This window comes from Sphaerodactylus townsendi, linkage group LG16 (assembly GCF_021028975.2).
Source record: "Sphaerodactylus townsendi isolate TG3544 linkage group LG16, MPM_Stown_v2.3, whole genome shotgun sequence".
Taxonomy (NCBI): domain Eukaryota; kingdom Metazoa; phylum Chordata; class Lepidosauria; order Squamata; family Sphaerodactylidae; genus Sphaerodactylus; species Sphaerodactylus townsendi.
In genome coordinates this window covers 9,810,959-9,816,958 of record NC_059440.1, presented here as the reverse complement: position 1 = coordinate 9,816,958, position 6,000 = coordinate 9,810,959, and the positions used below count along the sequence as shown (strand labels likewise).

General features: G+C 49.1%; 1 protein-coding gene across 2 annotated transcripts in view; it reads left to right on the top strand.

Moving 5' to 3' along the window:
• Window positions 1–227: 227 nt before the first annotated feature.
• Window positions 228–6,000, top strand: part of TAOK1 (TAO kinase 1) — an 84,924-nt gene continuing 79,151 nt past the window's right edge. The window contains exon 1 of one of the 2 annotated variants that reach the window (XM_048519271.1): window positions 228–359. The gene's annotated coding sequence lies outside the window, so the exon portion shown is untranslated. Of the gene's footprint in view, window positions 360–581; window positions 684–6,000 lie in introns of those variants that run through there. The other variant, XM_048519272.1, reaches the window with a different exon arrangement.

The window sequence follows — 6,000 nt, the reverse complement described above, 5'->3', positions numbered from 1 at the left end:
GGCCCGGTGGGCTGCCGAGGCCGAGGAGGCCGGGCCAGCGAAGGCGGTGGCGGTGGCGGCGGCGGCGGCTGAGGGGGAGGCGCAGGCGGAGCTGCCGGGCCCGGAGCGGCGGCGGCTGAGGGGACGAGCGGAGGGAAGGGGACGAAGGAGCACCAGGCGGCGCCGTCGTCTCCGCCGCTGAGGGGACCTGCTCGGAGGGACGACCCCGCCCGGCGCCAGAGGCCTCCGCCCGGCCCCCACCAGGCCCCTCCCGGCCGGACCGGGACCTTGCTCAGCGGGCCGGGCCAGGCCTGGGGCCTTGGCGGCGGTCGGGCGGGGGAGGAGGGGGACCCGCGACGGCAGCGCCGAGCACCGGGAGGGTAAGTGGAGGAGGAGGAGGGGGCGGGCGAGAGTTCACGCCGGGCGGGGCGGGGAAGGCCTCTGGTTTGGGGGCGAGGGAGGGAGAAGACCCTTCCGGGGGGGGGGGGATCGAGAGGGCCCTTCCTTGCTCGGGTGGGGTGGGGAGGGGGGCCGGCCCAACAGCGCCATGCTGGGGAGGGGGCTCGCGAGGGCCCGCCCCCGAGAGGGCCACGGGCTCGCCTCGCCCTGGGGCTTGTTTGCCCCGTTGCATGGATCTGGCGCCCTCTCTTCGGCCGGTTGTTGCAGATATCCCCGGGCTCTCATCCACCCGAGAGCCCTGCGAGGTAGGTTAGCTCGTCCTGGCTTCGGCTTCCTCCTGACCGCTACGTCACCCCGAGGGGGTGGGAGAAGGAGAGAGAGGGAGGGAGAAAAGAGTGGGTGGGGGGTCTCCCCAGGGTGAGCTGGGGGCTGATAGCCAGGTGCCGTGCGGCCTGTTGGGTTTGACCAGCAGATCTGTGCAAGACAAGCTCCCCGGCTTTGCTTTATTATTGTTATTTAATACAGGGCATTAGTCACTGCTCATCCAAGGGAGCTGTTTGGGGCCTCCTCCCATTTCCTTGGGATGTGCGGAAAGGGGACCTTTGCTAGAAAGGGGGAGGCTCTGTGTATGTGTGTGTGTGGGGGGGGTGGCCCTTGTAGGTCACTAAATGGGCTGGCTTGGCAAAGGTGGCCTCCCAGGAGATTTGCGAGATCTCTTTCTCCAGCCATGGGCGAGGGATCTTGCATTGCGCTCGGGGAGCTGGCCAGAAGATGGAGAAGTGGGCTTGCCTGGCCTGGGGGTGGGGTGGGGGGGTCAATGGGATGGGCCTGCCAGTGGCTGCAGCCCGGGTACCAGCCTTCTCCTGGCTGAAATGGCCCCATGGCAGTACTTGGGGTAAGAGAGCCCACCCCTGTTTCAGCAGCAGCTGGGTGTGTATCGGTGGTGGTCTGTGCTCATTGTTTCAGGCAAAAGTTCCCCTTCGGAAGGAATGGGGAGCACAGATATTTCCCCGTGCCCGCCCTCCTCTTCCTCACTCTCTGCAGTGCTGCAGAAATCTGTTCTCCTTCCTTGTATACACCACTCTATGCATGGGTGTTACACTTGGAGAGGAGGGGGAGCAGAAGGAAGTGTAATGGCTTCCTTATGAAAGCTTACTAATTTTCCTGTCACTCTCATGGATAACAGGGGCGACCTGGCACCTTTTTTCCAGAGACCTGAGAAGGGGGGGGGGGCAAGGAGCAGTGCATGCTGGGTGTCCCTGGCCTGTCATTGATTTGGCCTGGTCATATTATGAGGAAGCTGCCAAAAGAAAGAAAGAAAGAAAGAAAGAAAAACCCTGCAACTAAGCTTTTTTGTTTATATTTTGGGATTCCCCCCTGCCCCCATGACTTGTGGGTTTTAAAAAAATGACTGTATTGTTGATCTCTTCTCATCTAATGTGATCCTGCGTGGTATAACGACTTGCACCTACTTTTTCAGGATGCAAAATCACATTTCCCAGTGTCTATTTAGATGACTGGTACAATTAATACTAACAGGCTTGCCTTGTAGCCTTTGGGTAGTGTTTGATGACAAAATATAACCTTGCTGTATTGTCATCACAGTATTCTTTGAGGTCTAAATATCAGGATTGCTGCAGTTTGGTTCCTTTATGTTATCCTTTCATTTCTCTCTGATTCGCTTTTGTTTAGAAAGGTCTATGCAAATGTTCATGATGTGTTCAAGTACATGTATATGCATTACCAGTGGAGGGTGTGGTACAAGGAACGGAGTGAAATTGAAGCCAGTGTGTCCTACGTAGTTACATGAGTATAGTGATAAATCCTGTGATTAAACTTTGAGGTCTTCAGTAGGTTATTTCAGTGCCTGAAGGTATTAATCCTCTTACTTTTATTGTGTGGCTGTTTTAACAGTGTGGTTGGTCACCTTTCACTCTCTTGCCACCTTCTTTTCATTTTCCATGTTATCTTTACAACTATCCTGCGAGGAAGGTTAGGAGTTTTTCGGGGTGTGTGTCTGGCCTAAGATTATCTAGCAAGATTCATTTCAGAGTATGAATTTGAATCCAAATCTTCTATATCTTGGTCCAGCACTCTGTGCTAGCTAAATTTTGAAATCCCTGTAAGGGTGCTCTCTGGAAAGGCCTGCTGCTAGTTTGCATGTGTAGAGAGGAAAGGAGCCGAGCCTCCTGCTTCTCTTTTGCTGCAAGCTGAGAGAAGCAGTGGGAGGAAAGGCAAATTCATTCAATGGTGGAGAGGATTCCTTTTTGGTTTGTGTCTCATTAGGGTACACCCGCTGGCGCTCTGTTTGCGTTTCCTATCTCCAGCTCTCTTGGTTTGCTTTGAACTGTCCTGGCTTCAAACTGTTGAGGTCATAGCACTGGCTCACCCTTTTCCTGTCATGTGACTCTGATAACTTGTGCTGGCAGCTTAGTGGGTTCCCATGCTGCTGTCTTGGTTCTAAAGGTGGGCCTTGGATTTAGAGACATTGAAGGCCACAGGTTTATAGGGTGGTGTTATGGTTAAGAGTGGTGGACTCTAATCTGGACAGCCAAGTTTGGTTCCCCACTCCTCTTACATGAACTCTGATCTGGTGCATTAGGTTTGTTACCCCACTGCTATACACATATGAAGCCTGCTGGGTGACCTTGGGCTAGTCACAAACTGTCTCAGCCCCATCGACCTCACAATACATGGAAAGAGGAAGGGAAGGAGTTTGTTAGCCGCTTGAGACTCCTTAAAGGTTGAGAAAAGCGGGGTATAAATCCAACCCTTCTGTGCTTTTTGCCAAATCTCTAGATGTGTGTAAAATGCTGTCAAGTCACAACCGGCTTTTGACAACCCAGTAGGGTTTTCAAGGCAAGAGATTAACAGAGGTGGTTTGCCACTGCCTTCCTTCACTTAGCAACCCTGGTGGTCTCTCGTCCAAGTACTAACCTGAGCCAAGCCTGCTTAGCTTCTGAGTTCTGGTGAGATATGGCTAGCCTGGGCCAACCAGGTCAGAACAGATCTCGATCAGTGGTTCTCAACCTGGGGGTCAGGACTCTTTGGGGGTCGAATGACCCTTTCACAGGGGTTGCCTAAGACTCTCTGCATCAGTGTTCTCCATCTGTAAAATGGATAAATGTTAGGGTTGGGGGTCACCATAACATGAGGAACTGTATTAAAGGGTCGCGGCATTAGGAAGGTTGAGAACCACTGCTCTAGATAGACAGATAGCTATTCGCATAAAGGCCTTTGCAAGTTTTGAGGGAAATGTCTGTAGAAGCAGATCTAATGTGTAGTAGGAAAAATGTGCTGTATAAGAAAGCATTTATTAAAATTTGTTCACATTGTTATTTTTAATGAAGCAGTGCATTTAAACCCATAACCCAAAATTAATATGTTTGCCAAATCTGCCATTACTGGAGAATCATCTTGATGTTCGATATTAAAATTTCTAAGTTAATTATGTTACCAACACGTGTTTCTCGGTTCCTGTGTTCCTGTGTTACTTTTATTAAATCCCCCTAGTAGCCTTTGACATGGTTGGCCACTTGATTCTACTGAAGTACTTGAAGTCAGGATGAGAAGCAAAGTATTGGGATGTGTTGACTTGTTTGTGTCTGTTTGCAGTAAACAGTTTGTGGAGTGCCTGAGAGCTCTGTGTCACCTTCCATATTTTAAAATATAATGTTGAAGACTTTTATGTGAGATTGTAACTTTGAAGTTGAATGTCATCTATATGCTGATGAGACCCAGCTGTACACTTCATTGAGCCTCCAGAAATTGCAGTTTCTGTTCTGGGCCAATGCCTTCCTTTCTACTGTGATCAAATGGCTGTCTATCATTTATGGGATAATTTTGCTGGACTCGGCTTAACAGCCTGGGGATGGCTTTCTACCCTACTCGTTTATTGGAGAAACAGGTGGAGGGGGTAACAAAAAAGTGGAATCAAGTCTGGAGGCTGCCCCCCCCCCCCATCTCACACCTTGAACCCAGCAAACCTGGACCCACTGAGTCATGCAGCAGTAAAATTAAGACAAGATTGTTGTCACACATTTTGGATGCGTTTGCCCTTGAAATCAGCCCAGGAACTGATGCAAGATGCAGCAGCCCAGTTCTTAGTTAGGACCAGCCTCTGAGTATGTATTATGCTTATCTTGCAACCTGTGCACTGGTTGCTGGTTTGTTTCCAAGTTCAATGAAAGGAGCTCGATGTTACCTTTAAACTCCAGGCTGGACTGCCATCTCGCAACATCAACGTATGAAAAGATAGCTCTACTTCTTGGACCAACACCTATTGGCTACTTCCTCTTATATGGTAGTTAGGGTGGCCCTGGCTAAATCTAGAGCTTTTTGAAGTGACTTCTATCTTATGAAAAAGCTTTCCTGAAGTTTTTGGCGAGGCTTCCACTTTGCGGAGGTTCCTCTAGTAGTGCAGGCACAATGCTATGCTTTAAACTTTGTAAATTTAAACTGATTTTTAAGCTAAAATAACATTCTCCGTGGCTCAATTTTCTTACAATTTAAAGCTGAGATAAATTGGCAGATTTTTGCAGGGAGTGGCTACTTTTTAAAGTAAAATATTCCTCAGGTTGTCTGGCTTAACATTCTGGAAGAAATAAAACGGGTTCCGAAGAGGTTGTGGTTTTCTCTCCTAATGCTTAGTTTTGGGGGGAAATGGTAAAGATAGAAAAGCAGGTGGATACTTTCTTCGAAGTAATACAATAAAAAAGCAAATTATAAAAACTTTGAGATATAACTCACGCCCCTCCAGATGTTATAGACTACAGCTCCCATCATCCCCTGCCAGCATCATGCTGGCAGGGGATAATGGGAACTGTAGTCCATAACATCTGAAGGCCTGCGAGTTTGACACCTAGGGGTTAGAGAGTGTTAGATTAGGATCTGGAAGACTCAGGTTTGAATCTGCCATGGAAGCAAATTGGGTGACCTTGGGCCAGTCACACCCACTCAACCTGACCTTATCCTAATTTTTTTTGTGCTGGCATGTCAAAGATGACTTAAGTCACAGCAGACTTCTAGCCAGGAGAAGGCTGGACCCCTTCTGCAGCCACTTGCAGGTACCCCATATGGTTTTCAAGGCAAGAGAGGTTGGGAGGGGGTTTGCCACTGCCTGTCACTGTATCAGGCTTATGGTTTCCTTTATGGTCTCCCCTCCAAATACTAGCCAAGAGCAGGGCTGAGGATGTGTGGCTGTCCCAAGGTCGCCCAGCAACCTTCCACAGTGTAAATGAGGATTTGAACCTGGATTTCCCAGGTCGTAGTCCAACCCCTTAAGTGTTTAACCACCCACTGTCTCTCAACCTAAACATACAGGAAGCTAATTGAAACTGGAGTGTAAAAAACTAAATTTGAAGAATAGTCTGGTGAATCAAGTGATATGTATTTTTGCATGTTAAATATCCATGGGTCCAGGTATTTTCAAGAACCCAAACCTAATCTCATAGCAAACTATCTTTGTATCTCCTCCCCCTTCCTCTCGATTCTGAAGTTGTGGGATTTGCAGTTTTGAAAATCTCCCCGTTGTTTTGTACTGATCCTGGTTTTATAACGATCACGTTGTGCAGATATTTTTGTTGTACTAAGACATGGTGTGCAGAGTGAGGTATTTTGTTT